This window comes from Bombus pyrosoma, linkage group LG16 (assembly GCF_014825855.1).
Source record: "Bombus pyrosoma isolate SC7728 linkage group LG16, ASM1482585v1, whole genome shotgun sequence".
Classification (NCBI taxonomy): domain Eukaryota; kingdom Metazoa; phylum Arthropoda; class Insecta; order Hymenoptera; family Apidae; genus Bombus; species Bombus pyrosoma.
Window position 1 is genome coordinate 6,357,160 of NC_057785.1, and position 23,600 is coordinate 6,380,759.

The following is a 23,600-nucleotide window of genomic DNA, read 5'->3' on the forward strand; positions in this document are numbered from 1 at the left end:
CTTCCCGTACCGTAAGAGAGAAACTTTTGAATATTCTACGTTTTATAGTTTAGTAACTAACCTCAACAAATGGTTGTTAAAAAAGCTTTACAAGTACAGTTTTTACAAAAGAAATTGGACACAATTGATTGGAGGAAATAAAAATAATAAAAAGAAATTCCGAAAGAAAATTTCAAAAATTAGATGGAAAAGTAAAAGTAAAGTAAAATTGAGAAATTGAATATTATGTGATGTAATTGTGCGCATATAAAATTATGTCAAATGTTGGTTCGATGGCAGTCCAACAACATGATGAAGCCATTCACTGTGACTGAACCGTGAAGCATCGATTCCCCTAAATATCTTCGATCCTTTCGATGTAAAAAGTAATGGACTTTCGTAAATTGCCAAGGCTTGTAAAAGTTGTTCGAGAATGGATAAAAAGGAGGTCAATAGTCCCATCGATAAATCTCATTAACTCTTGAGAGTCATCAAATCGTTCGTTTATCTCTTTTTTCGGTTCAACAATGATGGCAGTCATTGATCTCTGTCGTGGTGACAAGATTCAGCGAATATTCAGGATTAAATTTATTACGAGCGATTCTTCATTGAGAATGACAACGTAGCGTTCAAAACTAACATGAAATATTGGAACATGGATTCAGAGATCTATGGTCTCTAAATCTGAGATTTCACAAATTTTGATGTCAAGGATTCCTAGAGAATTCAAATTCTGAGAAATTAAAGATTTTTCATTTATCTGAAACAATTCCCAAATCATAACCCCAATAATTTAAAACTCAATGAACAACCACTTATTTATCATATTTATAATTACAATTTATGATAAACGTCTCCAAAATTTATCCTAATCTTTTCAAATCCAACTAAATCATCGCAATCCATAATGCCAATTCAAAACTAATAAATAATTCCAACTAAATAATTACTCAGACACCAAAATGTACAGTGAATCTATTAAAAATGTGACCTAACCTCTTTCCAGCCATTTCTCCAGCCATTACAGATCATAATCCTAATATAAGACCCAACAATCCTAACCGAAACCTATCAAAGACATGTGGTCAGACATGTAACCACGATAAGCAAGCGTTAAGGTGCAAAGGCGAAAAAATATTGGTTCATAAATCGATGCTAAAGAATTCGACCTTGCTCGATGTCCAGCCAAATTCTCGTCGCCGAAGAACCTATATACCCGGATCGATTCAACCGAACAAAGCTCTGGCCTCTCTCTGAACCCGTCCCTGGTGATCGATCCTCGGGAGCATAGCCAGAGAACCGGATCCGATGGCGCGCCACTCGCATAAAGAAGCGCGAAAACGACGATAGTACGCGCGGCGACTTTGACGCCGGCCAGAGCCACATCGTTGCCGGGCGTAACAACTGCGAAGCTGCAGCCAGTGCAATCGTCGGCAGACGGACTAACTTCGCATGACGTCACCTCAACCAGCGTATCATTTTTAGCCCACATATACAGCCGCGCTGCTCGAGGTCCTCTCCTCGCCCTCGCCGCCGTCGTCGTTCCACCGCGTTCAGGTTGGTTGTGTGGGGATATGCGTGTACGGATGGCCTGGTGAATGCACACACGGCCGACGGACTCTGTGGACAGTGCGAGTGACCGAGTGCGCGGTATAGGCCAAACTCATGCAGCGATGGGTTCGAGTTGAATAGGATTACAGTTAACAATTTGGAATTTTTTCGAAACATTTTGTATAGGATGAATGATTAATATTAGAATTATTAGAGCGAGAAGGAAGACCAATTTGAAACTTTTTAGAGAAATTTTGGGTGGGCCAAACTCAACTGGCGATGGGTCCCGGTTAGCATCGCAGTTGTTAAAACAATCGGAGTTATGTTAAACAATTTGGAATTAGATTATTGTGAGATAGAATATTAGTTTCTGTCGAGGGAATTGAATAATTTAAAAGTTCCTAGAAAAATTTTCTATAGGGTATATTTAGTATATATTTTATAGGTTAGAATTAGTTCCCCACACATGTTGCAAATTTTACACAACATCTTTCTAACTTTTTAGCCATAATAATGAACACATCGTAAACCAGTTTGGGTAAAATGTAATTACTCGGTAATTAGTAATTTTATAATCTGAAAGATTACGTATTGAGTTAAACTTGTTTAGATTTGAAATATTCGCGAGTTGTTCGAGTATCTCGGTAGATGCAAGTGTAGGCACGAGCTCATGTTTTTGTGGGAGATGGTAGGTTCCTCGATTGCATTGTGGGCGCTTTCCCTTGGCACTAGTGACCGAGCTGAAAACATTGCCCGCTCATACCGAGAGTTCTTGAGGACGATAGACTCGTGTGGTCTTTGCGTCAGTGGTTCTCATCTCGACTTCTTTAACTTTCCACAATTTTTCTTCAAAGTCCTGACAACTTACTTTTTAACTATTTTATATGCCTCTCACCTGTAATAAAATAAATATTGAATGAGTCTACTATTTCATACATAAAAAAATATTTAAATTGAGTAATAAAAAATTGAAATGTAGACGAGTTATGAAAGAAAGTGTCATAACCTCGACGTCGTTCATAAGACGAAAGGGAACGATGCGTAGAGGCACGTACGATGAAAGAACTCCTCGAAAGAACTCGTAAATGATGAGCAAGGTGGGCAATGAATGGGGGAATGAGCACGCTTTCAGCAACTGGGGTTGGAGTGCTTTTCGTGAGGACAATTTCAAGGAAAGTCATGGAAGTTTCCATAATTTTAGAAAATACCACCCTTTAATATTTCACTTTTTTCTTTTGCTAAATGTTAACGAACATTTAACACATTCTCATCTTTAGATATTTTTCTATAATACCCCAATATTTAACAATATTGTTTAGCGATTATTTGACAATATATAATTTATTTGTAAAATTTTGTGATCTTTTACAGATTGTAGAAATCTAGTTTTAGAATTTTGTATCTTTATTTTGAAACTTTGCTCGCTCGAGTTTACTTCTTTTATCAAACCCTCTACTATCAAACTTGTTACCCTTGTACAAGGAAATTTATTAACAATTTAATAGGTCATAAACTGTGATGTTAATGTCAACTTGTAAAACTTCCTGTATAATATTAATTCAATTGATCAAGATGGCGCTGTCGTCTTCGTGCATCATGTTGTCAGTTAAACGTGAAAGCTTGAGGGATATTTATGGGATATTTATTGGTTAAGTGGAGCGACTTGATGATAGGGAATTTTTGATCACGCCGAAAGTAACATGACGGGAGATTGGCCGTTTCTGGCAACGGTGGCCGGAATGTGCATCGCTAGCATGTAGTAAGGACGAACCGAGGACAATAGCTGAGGATGCATTTTTGTACCCTGGACGCTTGATGAATCCCTAATAGCTATGGGAGTGGTTTCGTTCACCGAGATATCGTTATAAACGCGCGCCATATTACCGTTTCCTTTAAACTAGTTTTGAAAACACCTGTAACGTCTGACAACCATTGTTTAACGCGATTTATTAATATTTTGTTTAAAAGAAATTCTTAAAGAATCCTCTATCTTTAATACGATTTCTAATATAGCACTTAATTAATAATAATATATATGTAATGCAATTAAAAAAAGGAACGTAAACTAAGTCTACTCTCACGCTAACGTCCCGGTTCCGGAATGGCTTTCCCTACTTGAGACGGAACACGTTAAACTCAGTCGACTATACCGTCTGTATATAGACGTCCTATTCTACTTCAAGCGACTGTCCCAACGACTCTCGTACGATATTATCTTTACATGACAAGCAGCTAAGAAATGAATAAACGTAAGCGTCTAAATAATCATATACAGCTAGTAGGTACAGATAAAACGTATAGTTAATATTAATTAGTATAAATGAAAAAGCAATAATTGAAAGTGAATTACGCTAAGTATCCAATTACTTATGGTGTACATTGTCGATCATAGAAATTCCCTCGAACGCAGTGGCTAGGATAAATCAATATTGGAAACAGTACGGACTAGATGTTCGTCGGCACAAGCAGCCGAGTCACGAGTGTAAAGGTTAGGTTTGCTTATCTCACGCGAAAGTTGCATTAATAATCCACCACGCTGGTTTTACATTGCTTAAATGGAACAGTAGACTTCGCTTTTAAGCTCTCGTATGAGGAATCTAGCGATTTAACGATCAGCCCTAACGATAGACCATCAGAACTCCAGTTTCTGCCTGATATTTTTCGTCTCGGGTTTCCAAACGTGCTCTTTCTCCTCTCGTTTCGAACGCTCACAGTTCAACGGCTAATGACTGCACCTTTTTGTTGAAAACTGATCACGCGATTCGTTCTGTTTGCAAGTTGTTCAAACGTCATTCGCTAGAGACTATTGTTAAGTGTTCTAGGGATATTTCTGACTAGGTTAGGTTTTAATCACTAAGCGTTTCGCAGGCTTTGGGATTAGGTTAGATTAGATTTTGGATCGCTTCTTCATTGCTCTTTTCCAGATGCATTTAACCATCTATCAATTCGAACAGAGTTTATCGTTTATTATCTAAACGAAAATTAGAACGCAAAAATTCCCCAAATATATCGGTCTAGTAACGAACTTTCATAAACTTTTCATCAAAGAGTCGATGAACTTAAACAGTGTACCTGAATCAGCCTGGAAAGTACTTGGTTACAAACAACTCTTGGCTCGGTTCCGTTTATTGGACCGTATCGCGATTACTGATCACGAAACCGGGGAGCGTAGTTTCGCCTGGCGGTTCACGTTCGTTGAACGATCGTTGACGGGACACGCGCCACGAAATTCGAGCGGGTCGCTCGTAAATTGCGCCAGCAGTTTCGTCTCAACACCGGTTGCGCGTACTCTCCTCAGTGTACACGCGTGTGCACTTGTTCACGCAACGCAACGTGGCCTCCGGTTATCCCTCGCTTCTTTTCTCTCCCATCCACGCTAATGGGCGTTTCAGTCTGCCTGCAATTGCATTATACGCGCGCGTTATGCAACCACCGAGGGCTCTGGATCACACGCCCTCCCTCATCCCCATGTTGCTCGCCTTTTCAAGGGTGAGTTCCTGGGGCATGCACGTTCAAGCTGATAGAGTCTCGTTCGTCCGCCTCTATATCCGGAACGAACACGAACGGCTTTTTGTAATTTCGACCGGTTTACGTTAACCACTAAAAATTCCAGAAACCGTACAAACTCGTCCTTTTTTTACCCTTTTGTTATGTGACGCAAGTTTGTCGAATATAAGCTGTGTCTTAGACCTGTGAAACCATTTAGGAAGTTACTACAATTTTTAAAAGAATGTGTCCAGTGCATTGGTGTTAACTGTTTGTCAGATTCACGAAGTTGCTGAAAAATATCTGAAAAGTTTCCTTGCAATACGTGACTGTGAAGCCTATGAAATATTCTAACCAATTCTGCTGATCACCGATTAGAATTCCCTGGACAAACAATTCCACAAATTTTAGGGAATTTTCTCGTATTTCCCTAGGTCTCTAACTTCCTAGGAAGACAAAGTTTATCTTCCTGTCAGTACCAACGAAACTCTTAAAAATTCTTCTTATTTAAATCAAAATATTAAATTTTCCGGTCCACGTGACTATTCCAATTTTTCCCCAGGTCTCGTGAAAATCAGAAAATTTCAATTTGTTTCTTACGTTCGTCAATCGATAGAAGTAGGATTGGTCTTAATAGCTGAAAAATACCATTCGATATTATGGATTCGAAAAACGCAAAGAAGTCACGTTCGTATGATAAAGTGGCGATGAGTCTACGCCGGTGTCCTCAACACTTGGTTCGGCCCAAATGGCGCTGTCGATGCAGTTTTTTCGGTGTATTCTGGATAAGTAGTCTCGTGGTCTCGAACGTGACGCGGCCATCAGCGTTTGTGGCGAGTATCCTTCGAATTCCTTTGTTCTTGCTTGCCCCCAGGGATCATCGGGTTCGCTGCTCGGTTTGAAACGTTATTGGATTACGTTCTTTCTGCGGTTTCTTTCTACTCGTACTCTTACAAATACCACTACGCACTGCCATCAATTTTTTAATCATTCTTACACACCTTCTCCGAGGAACTGGCTGGAAATTATGCTTGCGCAAAAATCTGCGTCCGTTGAATACGTCGTTTGAAAATTTTCGGCTTTGCTATCAGTTCCATCTTAGAAACTTCGTTTCGATTGGTAAATTAGGAATCTTGCGTGCGAGATAAATTGTAATTCGCGACGTCGAAGAAACACTCGAGGCAAAGTTAATTCTTTCAAAGCGAGAAACTTTGCCTCATCGAACAACGTCACGCGTAATAAGGTTAATTTACTTTCTTCAAATTCCCGTGAATTATTCCGTCGACTGCCATAAGAAAGATCTCTCTTGCAAAATATCAACTCGATCGATAGGTTATGAAGCAATTTGGCTTCGCGAATTCTCCATTAAAATTTATACTCGTATTCGTATAATGTAAATCCTCGATAATGAATTATACGGATCGATGATATAAAAATCGCAGAATTCTTTTGACGTCCTACGAGCTGAAGAAAAAATTTGTCGATACGATAAAAATCGTATTTCCAGACGTTCTATATATAGTCTGCATATCGAGTAACCTCGGATCACAGTTCGTATATGTGTATCGGATCTCTATGTCTGAATGTTAATCAGTAGAATTTTCATGACTAACGAGATCGTTCGATGGCTGGTTCGACTTGCAACTCTGGAGTTCGCAGTCGCGTAAATATTTATCGGGAGACGAGGGGTCACTCGGCGGAAGTGGTAACATCGGTATTGGTATAGGTCAGTTTATTTTCGAGCGGAATACATTATCGATCGGCCGTTAATCGTATGTATGTATATGCGATGTAGGTACACAAGCGGACCGGCTCTTTGTGTCGCTTATCTTATTCGTCTTCCTCTCTTTTTTTTCTCTCTTTTTTTTCCTCTCGACGAATAAAAAATGGTCTGCTTGCACGAGAGAAAACGTGAATCATCAATATATACATTCTACTCCCTCGACGTAAAATACACTCTTGTATCCAGTATCTTATTTAGAAAATTAAAGCTTCGCTAATTTTACTCACTTTTTACTTTTTACTTTTAAAAAGAAAACGTAGAATTTTATTTAGACGATTGAAATTCAAATGATTTGTTATGTATTCGATCTTTGCGTATCCTCGATTTTGCTAAATGCTTAAAATTTCGTCGTTTTTCGGGTCTAGTGAATCTTCGAAAAACTATAAACTTTACGAATACTGTGAGAAATTAAAAAGGGGAAACGTGTCAGTGTTCCGTCTCAAAGGACGTTGCAACGTTTTAGTAAGAAAGGACGTCCGCTTTATTTTCACCTTTCTTTCGCCAATTCAAGCCGAACACAAACGTTTGGTCGAGCATGAAACATCGTTTTACGAGGACAATGAGAGCGTGCATGATTGCGAGGACGTAAAATAGCCGGCACTGCAATGACACGGCGGCGAAGGATCCTCTTGGACAGACAGCGAGAGAGAAAAAAGGAAAAAGAAAATAGTAATTTGCAGCCGGCGAACGAGAGAGCGTAATAACACTCAGCCTTGACCATGCTCGAGTCGCACGAAAGTGAACCTGTTTGCTTGCTCTAGAAAATCGCTGATAAACTTTCATGCTTCTTCCACTGGATCTTGCGCAGCGAATTCTCGCACCATCTTTGTGTACAATACAAATAGACGTGAATTTATAACACGCTTGGCAAATAAAGAACGAAGTTTAGATTAGGTTAGGTCTAGACTTTTAGAACCGTAGTCTTCGCGCTTGACAAGATTCAGCAGATTTCTTTCAAAATAACTTCAACGAGATACGCTGTATTTGGATATTTGACAGGGAAATTAACCGCGCTAAATATATTGGATCTGCGAAATAGCGAAACTTTACGAATAGGTTAGAAATACTTTGTGTAGGAGAAACCGAACGACGAAGCAGATTGCGATCGATGCGATTTACTGGAGACGATAGATATTATTTTTCCTGCAGAACCTCCGAACGTCTTCGAACATTCCATGCAACAAGGTTGCGATAATATCCGGCGAACAGGTAAAAAGAAATCGATTGGCTCGGTGAGGATGTCAGAAACGGACGTCTACTCGCGCGGGAACCTCGACAGAGCTGTGAGGTTATGTAACATCACGGACAGACGAGGCTCGGGGAGAGGTCTGTCAAGTCTGAGAATCATTGACACGTCGCCGTGGGAATAGAGAAGAAACTGTGTGACAGCACTGTCTCCTTTCCTCGGTTGACAGCAGGCAATATATCTAGGGAATTTCCCCCTGTGGGACTTGAATTAAACAAGAAACCACTCCTCTTCGAGGAACCACTTAGTAAGTATCGGTAGAATTCTATGAATATCGTATTTGAAGCAGTTTTCGGGTATTTCAAAGCTTGCGCTTACTTCGTGATTAATTTCCACTTAAAGGAAAGATAAAAGGGGAAGAGTGCTATAGTGGATTTATCAGTAGGCTAGGGATTTTCACGAGAATTCTAACGAGCACAATTTCTATACAAATTTCGGCGGAGAAATCCCACCAAATCTCTGGATCTGCGTGTTCCATAATATGCAAAGATTCGACGTGCCAAATTCTTGTCCTTGTGGGGTCCATCGCAGTTGCGGTCTTACTCAATCGATAACAAAAATCGATCGGTAAAAACCGATGAACAGCGCCGTAAAATTCTTGAAATATAACAAAATTACGTTGCTGTCGTCGTTTTCGTCGGGTGATTTAGACCCGTTTCAGTTAAAAATTACAAACGGTAGAATCTGGAATTGGATGAACGACCACGAAGGAGCTGCACGATGACGGGAAGAATCTGAGAAGCGGCGGAGGATTACAGAACGAATTAATTAACCGGTGATCAGCAGGTATTGTTCATTCGTGTGAACGAAGGAAACGACCCAGGCGAAAGAGAGAAGGCTGCACGATACAGCAGGCCCGAACGAGAGAGAAAGAAGGAGGAAGAGGGCCGTAGGTATCGTAATACAATACTATTAGTTGAACTTGAGCTACTTATGAATGACCTTGTCTGGATCAGCCATACATTTTCACCCATACCACGCTGCTAGCGTGTCCTTTGACTATCGCGTGTGTGAATGCACGTCCTGTGGTGGCTATGTTCATTGTTTTTTCTCTTTTCACGCGTCGGATAGTCCCGTGTATCACAACTCCCAGCTTGGGTATCACAACAGGAGACGGGGCCTGTTTTGTCTGCTATTGAAACGTTGTGCCGTCACTGTTGCAAAATAGAGGTGTTACGTTTCCCCACGTCCAAGCGGATTCTAGATGCTTCGTTGACCAAATGGCACTCGGTTGTATGTCCTTCTACACGTTCTACGGCGTAACATGAGTGGACTTTTGTGACATAGATCGTTAAGATAATTCCTTTCGTCGAATTTTTTTTCACACATGTAGAATCATTTCGACGACTACTTTACTTTTCTACGATCATTCCTGTGTCCGACTATTTATAATCACCTGTCTACATGGAGTAATCACGCATAAGTGAATATTAGAAATATAACATTAACGCTGTTGCGATCATTCATCCTATGTAATCATCGTTCCCAAATAGCCAGGTAGAGACGGTTGAAGGTAGTAATTTATTTTTATTAGAATCATTCCTACCTTTGACCAGTTATAGTCACGCATAAACGAATACCACGAGTATTTTCTACTATTACAATCACACTTACGACGTTCAATCTGCCTAGTCATCATTTTCATAAGTAATAGTCACGGTTGGCGTTAAAAACCCGGTTGGTTATAAAATGACAAATTCACGGGGAGCTGGTTACTGTTCTTTTCCGTGCAAGAAAATTACGTTGCAGTGGCGCAAGTGCTGCCAACCACGGCCAAGTAACATTATCGAAGCCATTGCTATTCTTCTTGGCGCTGCTAGCGGTCGAAGGACAATGGGGGAAAGAGATCAGGCATAGGGAAGGAAAGAATGCAGGAAGGAGAGTAATAGGAAAGGGGAGTGGGGCGAATAATGTGCCCGAGCCTCGACATCTGTCCGGAAGTGCGTAGACGCCTTCCATTTTCGTTTTCATTTGCATACGTTGTCCGCTGTGTGGCCGCGTCTCGTGCCACGATGCAATCGTGTGTCGAGTACCGTGACAAACGGGATCGTTAAGGACGCGTCTTAATTCCACGCGTAGCCATATCTTCAAGTTCAATACGCTCGACAATTTTTTAACGCGTGACTCAAATTTTAGATTCGTATTTGTGGAGAATTGTGGATATTGATAAGCGAAATAATGTTATAGGGACATTAAATTTACACTTGGAATTAATATTAGAATAATTATATATTTATTTTATGGACGATTTCTAAGATATTCACCGATACACGCTTGCACGCGTCTCAGCACTTTCTTCCATACCCGACTGTTAACTGACTGAACTGTTTACATTCATCTGTTTTCGAGACGCCACGCACACACATACTTCCACACACTGATACTCACATACAACTATCTCTACTACGCATCTAACCTAGTCCGGCACATAAAATTATACATATCTCAATAGTATTATTATCTACGGATTAAAAACAATTATAAAGATGTATAAAATGTATGTGTTACAGTACATTGTAATTGCAATTAATACGTTTGTTTATTAGTATCTGATATATTTTCGGGATATCTTTACGTAGTAAAAAGTTTGTTACGAAAAAGGGGTCTCATTTCTAGGAAGACAATGGCGAAAACAATTCTCCGTTTTCTTTCAAACTAGATTCGTATTTCACGCGAATACTGTCTATTTGAATCTTTGATAAACGGTCCGTAATTTATCCGGCCATTGTGTGTGAATTACCATCGTCGATATTCGGCTGTCTCCTCTCTATAGCGACATTCGTCGACGCTGGCTTTTGTAGTCGCGCGATCTCCGCCACGATCTTTCGCAATAATTTTAAAAGGCCGCTTATCCAGCTTCAGTCGTCCGCCGTATATTCACGGAGATTCGATCTAAAATGCGCGGTTACACGGAGGAACCACTTCGAAAGCTGAGTGGGTGCCAGAGATACGCGAATTTCTCTCGAAACAGACATTCCTAAAACTTTTCCTTAGAGCTGTTCGAGTAACACGCCCTAGATCTTACAGTCATTTAAAAATTCAAAGGTGGCGCCATTTTGCAATGGTGCTCTGCGTGGTCACATGCTTCCAAGAAGATACACTTCCTAAATGAGTATGAAATTGTTGTATATCGTGGAATATCACTAGCTTTAGTACAGAGAGATAAAGCTTTTGAAGAAACAGAATGATTGTTGATCATATAAATTGCAACTATGACGTTTCTTTGTATTGTAGAATATCCCTAGATATAGGAAATTTGGAATTTTTGTTGGTAATAGTTAGGAAGTGGAAGATGTGACTTCTATAAGCTGTCTCTAAATTTCGGGAAAATGTCTTTTGGTTTATTATTCGTTATAGTCGTTATGAATTATACTCCTACCTGGTGACTAGTTTGTTGTTTGATAAAGTTGTCTTGGGTGGTTGAAGCTCATAGTTCTAAAGCAGTGCGAAGGTACAGGTCCAGTCCCACCTGACTTAAAAATATGCTTCTCACAGTGACTATAATCACTGCATCCCAAAATAGCTCATATAGTCACTGTTCAAGTACTCCTATTTAGCCCCTAATTTCACAAAAAATGATCCAAGTCTAAATAAATAGTCTTGTCTCTGCATACACACGAGCCTTCTATCTATTTGCCTCGGTGATCATAATCACAGTATCCAAAAATAGCTCATATAGTCACGATTTGAGGTAGAATATACGAGTTGTAAGTTCCCTAGGGAGATCGAAGAGGGACAGGGTCGCCACTGTGCCAGTTTAATTTCGCATTGACGTAGGTCCAGGGAGCTGCATTGTCTGTAGCACATTGTGTTCGCATGCGTAACACCACAGGGCCGTGGCCGTCGAGTTGCGAACCAGGCTTGATGCGTGAGCCTCGTTCTTTGTCCCATTCTCACGTGAAATGACCACACATAGATACAATATTGCGAGTGTGTGTGTATGTGTGTACGCGCGCGCGCACGAGCGCCTCGGCCGACGATCAGAGAGGGTGAAATTAAAAATACCGTGAAACCCTCCGTTGCAGGCCGTCTCTATGTTTTCCTCTGACGCGTTCAGGGCCGTCGAGCACGAAAACGGAGCCCTGTTTCCCTTTTGCCCGCTCGATCGAGGCCACACCGCTGATTTATAGGGTATTTACCCTTCTATTTATGGTCTGGCTTGACGGTTGGTTCTAATGCTGCCCTCGAAGGGGCTACGATTACTGTTGGTATTATTATTACGAGATCCTGCTTGACCGGGCCCTCTTACATGACTCAAGTAAAATTTTATGCGTTGTATGTTGTAGGTTATTTTTGTGTTGATAAATTTATAGGTGCAATGACAAGACGTTCGCTAATACAATTGGCGAAACCATACGAGGAAATTTTGTAGATTCCAGGCATTACAGTTTTATCATACCATTTGTATTCGATGTAAAATAAAATCGTAATATAGTATGTGAAATATTCGATTTTTCATATTCATATTTTACTGAATCTTAAAAAGAATGCGTTTGATTAGGTTATTGTAACATAACCTTAAACATAGCCTTAATTCTGAAAAAGATCAGGGTCGAAGTTACTAGGTTAGGTCTGTCTTTTAGTTTGCACGATATTTCTCGTAATTCAGGAACGAGAGAAATGTTTCATTATTGGGATGGGTAATCGTGGACATATTAAATTCATCAGCTTCGTGGCGGGTTTGCCAGGATCGTTCGGGGGTCTCAGACTATGCCTGTGCGTTCCACTTCGCCTGCGTATTCCGTGAAAATTAATTTTCTGACTCCTAAGAGAAATGCACGTGCATTAAAAGCAACGTGCCCTGCAATCCACTGGCAGAACACGCGCCATTCCATTCTGAAAGATATTACGTTCTCTCGTAGAAAATTTCCTGGCTTTTCTTACGTTTAATAATAATAGTCAAAATTATTAATTGCGAAATTTTTGATCATGTTGAAGCACCTTCTTTAGGTTAGATTATTAACCATTAATTACGTTGTAGCGTTTAGATAGTATTACTTAAATTTTGAAAGATTTGGACGGATGATTTGTATTGTCTGTTCGAAGCTTTGAAAATCCTAAATGAACTCTAACCTCAAAAATTTAGTTCTCTTTAGAGAATATCAGTACTATATCGAGTAGACAATATTACAGTAATTGTACAGAGGTTAATGGATAGTTTCTGCTATGTGTTCAAGATTCCTGGACCTAATGGAGCACTAATTTCAAAATTAAATTCTCGGTCCGCATTGTCAGACATACATATTACGATGATTAGGCGATAATAATTTCACAAACGTTAGACAAACAGAGGTTAAGCAATAATAAAGGTTAATAACAGTATCCAATCGTACAGAGGTTAAAGGGTAGTTTCTACGATCCATTAAAAATTTATGCTCCTAAAGGAACACGGACGCTAAAATTTAATTCTCTTTACACAATGTCAATCATGTAACAATCCTGTTTCTCTGGTTGCAGACGATAGTGTCTATAAACGTATATTCGTTCGTAGCATATCTTTTGCGTTCCTAACCTAACTTTCTCGTATCAACCCATTTGAAAAGAAGAATATTCTTAAAACGATGTTATTTATTTATTTACTTTTGCTTACAGATGGTGGTGGTAGTTGAGCACCAGTGGGAGGAGGGCGGCAGCGGGGCCCAGGGCGATGTGGCTAGCAAGTGGGATAGCTCGAGGAGGTGATAACGACTTCTGACCTTCCGTGAGAGCGTGTACCGCGACGTAGAGGGCGCCGCCGTCGATCGTCAAGCGAAAAGGCTCACCATTCGGAAGAAAACGAGAAGGAAGAGGCGGAAGAAGAAGAAGTGGAAGAAACTGAATACGAAAACGGCGACGAAAGAAACGAAAAGGGTGGAGAGTGGAAGAGAAAGAGGGAGTAAAAAAGGCGAGCTCTAAAGGGGAGGCAAACATCAACAGGGATTGAGAAATACAGATACGTGCTTTGGAGAGAGAAGCACACGATTAAAACGCCATAAAATTTGAAGAAAAAAAAAAACAACAAAAGATCGAATTGAAGGGAAGGAAAGAGGGTTGGAAAGAAGCGGGGAAACATTGAGAAATAAATTCCTTCCTCGTGGCCAGGTTGAGCACACACAAGACATTCTCCTTCTGCAGCGGGATATCGCTCCTGTACATTAAAAAAAAAAGAACAAAAAAAATATAACTTCTACCTTGAGAACATATACCTCGTGCGTACAAGTACCTTCAAACATAACCTCTTTTTCGCAGCGTAATAGTGCCTAGGCCCCTCCGGAAGAACGCGACTACAAATAATAATAATAATACAAATAATAATAAATAATAATATTAATAATTAATAGCAACGTTATACATATATTATATATATAAATCTATACAGAGAAAATAAAAGATCTAACGAGAGACGAAAGAAGTTTTAACGTTTTAATCATAATCGTCAGTTTCGTTCGACTTGCAAGTCACAAACATACACAAACACACATAAAAACATAGGCAAACCCAGTGACTATCTGTATGTATACGGACGTGAACGTATGCAAGAGAGAGAAGAGCGGTCTCTTGAGATCAAGATCGAGATCGAGCAAGTTACGAACCACTTGGTCCAAGGTTGGACAGAATTTGAAGAGGAAGAATCGTGGTGGTGCGTCGATATATAGATCTTATCAGGAATATTCTCGTTGATAACGGTACCTCTCCCCCTTCGAGCCCCTTAATCGATTAATACGAACCAGGACAGCGAAGTACCTGCAGCAAACACAGATATATTTATAAGAATAATTTATATGATATATATATATATATATTATATAAATAAATGAGTATATATAATACAGACACACAAACAGACACCGATAGTAATAAAATAGTAAAAAGCAGCCTGTTGAAAGGCGACAAGTAACAGCTAAGGGCAAAGAGAATAATAACGATATCGATAAGAGTATATAATAATTAAAAAGTAATAAACGATAGTTGATAAGAGGAAAAAGGAGAAGAAGATCGTACAACAGAGTGTGAGTGCTTAAATAATTCTAGAACGCGCTACGGTTAGAGTACTTCTACTTTTCACGGTTAATCTACTCAGCAATTGCGGAGCCTGTTCTACATATACGATCAAGGTGAGTCTGATGTTCTTTGAATTGATAGTTGTAGAGTAGAATTTGAGGATCTTCTCAAATAATTCGTGCCAATATTTTTCAAGAAGGATTTTAAAAAATCAATAAGATATCCCTAATTCAGATCTAGTTCAACTATCGCGTCGAACATTTTTCACGTACCAGACGAATCTACTTCCTCGTCCTCAAACCATGGTAAACACACTTAGGGACATACAAACTACCGAAAACAAATACGCAAATACAGATCTAGGAGCGTGATAAAAATCAGGCATATTGCTATATCAAACATCATCAAACACTTATCATCCGTCATGTATATCAAACATTTTGCATCAAGTCCCAATTCAACAAAAAGTAATAAAGAACCTCTTCGGGAAATCGGATACGGGCAAAACGAATCCTCTTGTTCGTTCTCAAAGCATGAGAGACGCGCTCAAACGTATTCAAACACACTCATATTAACACAGACCATGAAAAAGAGAGAAGATACACAGGTTTACAATCGATCGGTACGTGTTGCGAAAATCGTTCTCACGCAGGAGTAGATATCGCATCGGCGGTGCTTTCACGAAAACGCAAGCCTTGTGTTTCGTTAACGAACGTCCAATATCCACGATCCGGAAAGCGGCAGAACTTTTACCGGAGTCTCTATCTTGCAACGAGAATCTTCATTCTCGCGCGATAATTAGCGGCCACGGGTGGACGAAAAGCCGACGATCCACGCCGATGGGAGTCACACGCTCGCAAGTGAAAGGTGCCCGATACCTTCTCGCAGTTTCTTTATCTAGCAGCGTCGATCTCTTCGTTCCCCTCGCTTCGCTCGGCGTAAATTATCCTATGGAATTCTTTTTACGATCGTTGCTCGACATTCGGTCGAATCTACCCAGGCCTCTCACTTTCACTTACGAACGCACAAGTTCCGTGACTATTATTCGACAGGCCCTCGTATGAAATTCACGTGCGAGGCCCTCCTGGCCTCGTTTTCCACTCTGATCGCTCAGGGCAATGATTGACGTGGATCTGGACGAGTGTCGAAGTTTATAGTTAGATTTCATGTTGAGTTAACCTAAATTTACGTTCGAAGAAAGATTGAAGTATGACGATATGACAATATGATGTTGAGCTAACCTAAATTTACGTTCAAAGGAAGATTAAAGTATGACAATATTATTAATAGTAGGCGAGCAGGCTGTCATAGTAATAGAGATAGGTACGTTGACCAAACTGTGATAAAAATATGATTGAAGAGCTATTGAAATACGAAGTTAGGCTTGGCAGGTTTGGTTAGGTTGGGTGGGGTTTGAATTCAGTTTGAATAGATTTGAAATAAGTTCAAGTTAAGCCATTAGATTTTCAGATTCGAGATAAGATTGGCAAGGTTGGGAGATTTGAATCAAGTTTGGATCCATCTTATTAGGGTTTGATCAAGTTTGAGCCAAGTGTTGAAACTCTGTGGAATGATGTTTAAATATCTTCTGTCGGTAATATTATCGCAACGTTTTGTCAACTATTTTTCTGCGCTATTTTTTAAGCACAAAATTAGTACACCATGATATTTATTCATTAATATATTTTTTGATACAATTGTGGAATATCAGTCTTCGATTTTGGTACAAGAATTGTGTAACTGTACAACAGAGATGAATTCAGGACTAAACTTCAATAATATCATTCCTAACTAATTTGAACTTGTAACCGACTCTTGAATGCTAACAACTGCTTCAGTCCCAACATTGTGGAACATTTGCCTCATTATTGAATTACAAGTTTTAGGAAATGAAATTGGTTTCCCTGCTCCCCTGAAAAAATCACTTTCCTGTAGTTGTGCCATTATTCCATCCTACGTAAAATATACAATAAGAGTATGAATCTTGAAATTCCTTGAACCTCGGAAAAAGCCAACCACTGTCACGTTTCTTGTATATTCTTCGAGGGTATATTCTAGTAAATCGCCAGGTTCAGGTGTTTTCGCTGGGGCAATCGTGTCGAGGTCATATAAAAACACGAAATTCATAGCGATTTAGGTATCGATGCACGGCATGTGCAAGCGCAACACGCGCTGCGGTAGGTGATTCGTTGGGTTTTTCATGGTGAAGCAACTAACGGGTATCTTGGCGACTCGTTTGGCTCACAGGTAGCAGGAGAGTCATTGTCCGGCGTTTACGTGACGAATTTCCCGTGCTTGCTCGTCTTCGCGAGTATCGTTCACGGCCACGCTATTCGCATTTTAACAGCTTTCTAAGAAGCCTTCGACAGCCTAGTCCCTACTGCCTTCCTATCTTTGCTATGTGTTCGCTTTAAACTTCTTCAAACTTCTTCCACTTCTCCTCCCACGCGTTCTTCGCGCACACGTGACTATTTTCACGATGTCGAGGAACGTGGAACAGCATGGACGTTGATTTATTGTGCTTAGTTGGCAGATCCTTTGGACATTTCGAAATTGAGAAGCAGGTTCTGTTTGTGTGTTTCGTACAGTTTGAGCCTTTGTTTGATTGCTTATAGTCATCGCTGGATTATAAGTAGACTGTGGATCTGTACGCAAACTTATATTTTTATGATTAGGATTAAGAGAAAGCCATCTGGCTAGAAAATAGTTTCAGTAATACGAAAGCAGTTTGGAATATGTTCAAATTAACTAACCTAACCTCAAATCCAACTGTTTGAACGTATAAAAATGCGTATAGTATGCATAGTATAGTATTTCTTATAGATTCTATCTTTCTCTCTTGTGTCTATAAAAATATGCAAATAAACATGCACGATCTGGTGATCAAACGATAGCAAACTAGAGTTAAAGATCCAATTCGAGAAGCAACGCGATCGAAAATCGCGACAAGAATCGACGGTAGAGGAACAATAGGAAAGAAAAAAGTGTTTGGTTTACAGTTATCGGTTGCTCGTTGAAATTCTCGACGCCGTCCGCTCACACGTGCTTCGATTACCTCTTCTACGTCCCACGAAGCCCGTTCGTGATTTCGCGCCAACTCCTCCGGTCAATTGTTCGCAATACTATCGAGGCAGCCATTATAATTCAATAAAATATCGATTTGAAGCCTCGGCTACTTAGGAATATTATTTCTTTTTTTCTTTTTTCTTTTAGTTTGTATTCGTAACTATGTTTATATAAGCTACTTTTATTCTAAAAATAAATTTATTTTACATTAAAGGAGGAACAGTTAGAACAGATTGGGGTTAGGTTGGGGTTAGGTTGGGGTAGGTAGTATTGAAAATAATAATATGAGTATAATGTAATAGTATTAGTAGTAGGACGAGTGCAGAAAAATGATATTTTTTGTTCATTTAAACAAAAGAATTTCTTTCTGAACTTTGAAAAATTAGAGCTGGGATATTCTAAACGAATGTCACCTTGTAACTTTGTTTTATGATGTTTTAATGGCTGTTCGTGTATACGTATATTAAAGTAAATAATTAATTTTTTGAATAAAGGAATTTCTAGATTTTTTGAAGATTTGGAAATCTGGTAAAAATGGCGTATTAAAGTATTAGAACTTTAATCATGATCAACGTTAGTATTATTGTATAACGTTCTCTTATTAATTTTTATCAACGGCATTAAATAAAAAGAAGTTCTTGCTGCTATGCATTATGATATTTTCTGCTTAATTTTCTACGATGCACGCAAACTTGAGATTAACCCTTGCCTTATGATATTTAGTCACGTGCCACATATTATGGCATCGATTTACATAGTAAGAACAGGTTTCTCGTGCAACAATTACTCTAAATACATACGTAAACTCTAAATACGTATTCAAATTTCAATATCGCACGTCCGATACGATGTTACAATATCGAATCGCCAACATTCATAACTAAAGAGATCTAAAAAAGATGAATGGTTAAATCTAACCTTGAACTTAATCTAACCTAAAATTCGCATAAGTTGCACAAAATGTTATAGATATATATCAACGTATAAATATTGCTAGTTACCAAATTTTATATTTAAAATCTAATTGTGTGAACAATCTTTGAATCTAACCTATGGAGTATGGAACAATTGCGATAAAATGTCAAATGTTTAATGACTTTAGACGTCTGGATCGCAGACCTCTAAAAAAACCCTAAAACAGTAAATTATAACCTAACCTCAAACTCCAATCACATTCTACGTCCCATCAAACTCCTCAAATAAATCCCTAAATCTCACCAATAGAACCAGAGACACAAGACAAACATAACCTCTAAAACTATCCTTTTAACACGTCTGTAATGCGCTTCGGGTTGCATGTATGAGTACTGTAGCACTCAATTAGAGCAGAGTAGATCGAGTATGGTAGAACTCCACTTATCTGAACTTGTCGGGGCACAAGCATTTTCGTTCGCATAATAGAAGTTGACGTTGAGATAAGTGAATTGAGCCAGCAGAAAGTTCAGTAAATCGGCCATTAATTAAAATCTCGTTCTGACAAATGGAGTTCTACTGTAGAAGAATGGAGAAGCTGAGGTCACGGGGTTCCCTGCAAGAATTCGTGCGGCGAAGAGGAGGGGGGTTGGCAACGAAGGGTGGGACGAGCGGCATGCGGTCGGCAGGCACGGTGAACCAGATATTCGAATGGCATCGACGGGTCTCTGTTTCTCGGTGCAGAAGGAGCAGGGGTAGCAGCGGGACGCCCGAAGAGAGGAAAGGGACAGTCCGGGGAGGCGACTGGGTACTGGGTATACGAGGTAGTGGGTATAGAGTGGAGATATTCAGGTCACAAAACAAGTGTCGCAACCGACCACGTTGGCACGCTCCTGCGATTATATACACTTTGCGTCTCCGCGCGCCGGATTTCGACTCCTGCTGGCTTCCCGCGTGGAAACTGACGGGCGTGCCTGTGAACCGGACTATCGATTACTCGCGTGCCTCTAGCCGTATAGCGTCTGACTATGTCTCGATACCACGAGGACGGACCGTGTGGAATCCTGTTCGGGTCAATCAGGGTCACCGGGTATTTCTTGTTGCGTTTGAGGTGTTGCTTCTGCTTTAGAGTCCTAAAGTATCAAATATATCTGACACCTGACTCTATCTCTATTAGCGGAGAAAAGAAGTAGAGCGGGGGTTGAATTGGTTTTGGGCTACGTTTGAGGAAGCTTAGGTTGGCTTGTCATAGTTTGCTGTGAGAATATTTTAGGCGAGTTAGATAGAATTATTTCGGTTTGCTTCGCTTGCGACAGTTTGGATTGGCTTTCAGTTAAGTCTCAATTGTTTTGTCTTAACGTGTTATTGCTCTTTTTGAGTTAGGTTTGAACCAGGTTTGAGTAAGATTCGGTGGAATTCTCTTCTACGTAAGACGTTGAAATTCGCTGCGTGTAAACATCGAAAAGACATTGTAACAGAGTTTTTTGAAGCAAAGAATTTGGGATATAGTTATCTGTGGATGAGATACGCAGACGAAAGACTGGGCGACGAGGGACAGGAAGGTAACCAGGCCGTAAAAGGATCGCGAATCGGTCTCCATCTGAAATCGCCGGCAAGTCCATGTTTGGTCTTGGTTATCTCGTTTTAACAACGCAAACCTTTGAATCGCTTCATTCGTCCTTTCTCTCTTCGTCCCTCCGACTCTGCTACAATCCTCCCCTTTCTTCATCTTTGCACAACTCGCCCGTGACCAATTCCTGGAACAATGATTCATCCTTCGGTATCGTGATTTTCCTTTTGATATTTTATCCATATCTTTTCAGATACTTGACTTTAATATTGTTATTAATGTGTTGCCACTCATACACATACTGACTATTTAGTTGTTGACCAAACACTTTGAAATTCTGTCTTTTTAAAAAAGAAACTTTAAAGGAGAAAATCTTCTACATTTTTATTTATTTATCCACGTACGATAATCTCTTGCTAATTTTCACTCGTACTCGGTCGGTAATTAGTCAACTTCGCATATACTAAACAAATTTTCAAGTTCAATTTTACCGGAAACGAATAACTTTCCACGTAAAATCTCTTTGCCGATCATGCCAGCATTACTGGAACGTAGATTGCCGAAAAGATATTAATATCATCGATTTTTCTTCGTCGCACTTCTCCTTACATTTCGTCCAATTGCGTTTGGTTGCTTGGTTTGCGCGCTACTTTTAAAATAATCCCATAACAAGAATGCGTCATCCAACAGCGTCACACGATGTCGCAACAACACTGGACCAGACCGTCGCGAGGAGATCGAAAGGTGCGTGTGCACGTGCGTCGCGGCGCGAGAGCACGAAGAACACCGGATATGGGCTAGACTAGAGCCAGACGGGCCGGAATGGAAATCAATACAGTCTCAACACTCGTCGGCTTCTCCCAGCCACCCCCTCGTTTCCCAACCTACCTCATTCTCTCACTATCTCTCTTTTTCCGCGGCCTTTTTTCTTTTTTATCTTTCCCTTTTTTTTTCATCATCCCTGGTTCTGACTCGTTGTCTTTCTTCCTGGTGGCATCAGAGGCTGCCAGAGCAGTTTACAGGCCTAACACGGATTACACACCGCCGTCGCACAATGAATCCTGAGATCTCAATTCTCCTCTGGTCATTGTTCTTTCTTTTATCCCATTCTCTATCTTTGGATCCTTATTTCTGTCTCAATTTTCAATATCTCTGCTCCGAAGATAGCAAATTTTTCATATTCCTGTTGCAAACATTGTCAACTTTCCGTATCCTTGTTCTATCGCAAATTTTTAAGAAAAGATTTTTTAAATTAGAAACTGGAAAAGTTCCATACGCCCACTGAAAAATTTTCCAAGCTTTTAACATTTCTAAAATTACAAATTGAAAACATTCTATGTGATTTTTGGACGTCCGTTTGTGCTTGGGCTTCTACATCCCCGGCGAGGAAAGAGTCTCTATGGATCTCTGTGCGTAGGTCTGCTAGTAAAGTAATGTGCCACTGGGTCATTTTACGGTTCGCTGTCACAAAGTAAAAATCTTTGAACGATCACAAAAACCAACGAAAATCACCAAGACCTAACCTCAATGTTTAAAATTAAAATGTAAGATTACGAATCTACAGGAAATTCATTTCGGAGAAGGTCTGCATAAAATAGGCTGCGTGTATAGTTTCGAGAATTGCCGTGTGGCGGCGTGGTTGAGTTAAGAAGGAGACTGGAGAATTTAGTAGACGTCACAGAGGACGGATTACAGGTTTTCATGCACGCCTTCGTAATTGACGGCCTCTTAATTGCAATCCAGGATCGCGTCCCTAATTGCGTCGCGGTGAAAGCAACATATATCCTCCATCTTCTCATCCTCCTCTCTCTTTTACAAGCTTCACTGGCGAATTCTGGTTTCGTGGTCCCGGGACCGGTTCCTTCTCACGAGAGTCGCCTCGCTTATTGCTGAGTAAGTTCTCGTAATTAAAGATGACCGTTCCCAACGGACCAAGAAGCGATCTACATGAGACTGGGCTGGTTATTTCACGAGCAATATCGATATTTGTTAAACGCAGTTTATCAGCTACGGCCGGTCTCTCAATTATACGTATTGATGATCGCGTATGGTTTCATCTGGTCAATGTTAAACTGGCTGCTTGTGATTCTTGGCAGATTGGGTTAAACGGTCACGTTGGTCGCTACGTTCTCCGAACGTGGTCGTAACGTTGGTCCTTGGAGATATCTGTTTCGCTCGTTTTTTTCCTTCAATTCGGTTTTGTAGATAGCGACTGTGGATCGAGTTTCCTAATGTTTACGTTACCTAATCTGTTCTCTAGTCGTATACCAGCAGCTGAAGACCGATGTTGCCTAAATTTATATGGGTCTTCCAAAACTCACATTGGACGAGTACAACGACGTACTGTAAACGTTAGCAAACCACGAAAAAGCGATGTCTACTTTCACCTTTGCAACTCCATTTCCAAATCTCTGAAGCACGCATGCACAAGATCAAATGAAAACTAAAGGAACAAAATATCTAATGACCAGGCTGAAGCTATTAGGTTGGCAACTAAGTGATTGCGGGTTTTATCATTTGGTGGTAATGACAAAACCCGCAATCACTTTGTTGCCAACCCAATACAATTTTCTCGAGATTAAACCAGTCAGAAGGAGGAACAATGTATCCTAAACGTCGAAAGATGCCCGAAGACGCTATATTGTTCGCAGAGCTGTAGCGTTCTCTTGAAAAGGGAGAAGGGAAAAAGGTGGAGGGAAGAAAAAGACGTCTGCTGAACGGCAGCTAGTTCCCCATTTACGATCCACGATAGAAGCGTCTCCCTGGAGCACAATGAGACGCGTTTATAAGTGGAGTGAATTCATGCGGACAACGAAGGAACGACACTGAACGATCCATGGCGTGCCGGTGTGTTCTAGCGGCGATATAGACGCGAGGCTATTGATTTCGGAGCATAAATAGACCGCGGTCTCTATTATTCAAAATGCGCTGTACGCCTGCCGCCGACCGACAGCGCCATCCTCTGCTGCAAAATAATAGCGATGCTTCCCTCTTTACTTCTTCTGTGACTTCTTGTCTGACTCGCG

General features: G+C 40.2%; 1 protein-coding gene across 3 annotated transcripts in view; it reads left to right on the plus strand.

The window, feature by feature from the left end:
* Nucleotides 1-23,600, plus strand: part of LOC122576599 (ecdysone receptor) — a 150,244-nt gene that overhangs the window by 16,765 nt on the left and 109,879 nt on the right. For 2 of the 3 annotated variants that reach the window (XM_043747162.1, XM_043747160.1), the window contains exon 2: nucleotides 13,638-15,139. The gene's annotated coding sequence lies outside the window, so the exon portion shown is untranslated. Of the gene's footprint in view, nucleotides 1-8,146; nucleotides 8,293-13,637; nucleotides 15,140-23,600 lie in introns of those variants that run through there. The other variant, XM_043747161.1, reaches the window with a different exon arrangement.